The 699-nt window shown below is 59.2% G+C and overlaps 1 protein-coding gene across 1 annotated transcript in view; it reads left to right on the top strand.

The window, feature by feature from the left end:
- Window positions 1-699, top strand: part of PTPRN2 (protein tyrosine phosphatase, receptor type, N polypeptide 2) — a 496,295-nt gene that overhangs the window by 472,478 nt on the left and 23,118 nt on the right. The gene's annotated exons all lie outside the window — the stretch shown is intronic.

The raw sequence follows: 699 nt of genomic DNA, 5'->3' as shown, positions 1-699 counted from the left end.
TGAAGGGGGCACCCTACCCCGCGGTGCTGGCTGAGGGCACCCCGGCTGCCGTCTGTCCGTCCGTGGCTCCCCTCTGCGCACACAGTGGCCTGAGAAGAAATATGCCCCGCGATGTCGTGGGGTCGCTGCTCCCATTAGTTTCACTTGGGTTTCATCTTATGCTGCCTTCGGGGAGCCGGGCCCTGAGTGGGTGCGCCCGCCCGCGGCATCCCTGAGCAAGGGGAGGCCTTCCCAGGGCCACTCGGGGGCGGCCGAGCGCTGGGCGATCAGCTACGCCTTGATCGTTGCGTGTTGATTACGCTCATAACCCTGCGTTTCTCCTCGTTTCCGTAATGGCTTCAGGGACCTCCACCTCGCCAAGGCCCGTCGCCAGGTGTGTCGCGGCCCCACCGCGTGGCCACATGTGCACGAGGCCGTGTGTGGGCCGCAGTGTGACTCGCCTGCAGGTTCCATTAAACTCCAACATGAACGGCACACGGATGCCCGCGAGTGTTGACATCGCCGTCACGTAGGAACATAAATCAGTATTAAAAGAGAACATCATACGGTGTCTGATTTTTATTTATGTTCTTGTAAGTATATTTTTATTGATTTCAGAGAGGGAGAGAGAGAAACATCAATGGTGAGAATCAATGACTGGCTGCCCCCTGCACGCCCCACACTGGGGGTCGCGCCCACAACCCGGGCATGTGTCCCAAT

Source organism: Myotis brandtii, unplaced genomic scaffold, assembly GCF_000412655.1.
Source record: "Myotis brandtii unplaced genomic scaffold, ASM41265v1 scaffold145, whole genome shotgun sequence".
NCBI classification, from domain to species: Eukaryota; Metazoa; Chordata; class Mammalia; order Chiroptera; family Vespertilionidae; genus Myotis; species Myotis brandtii.
The sequence above is the reverse complement of the archived record's forward strand: the minus strand, read 5'-3'. Positions and strand labels throughout refer to the sequence as shown.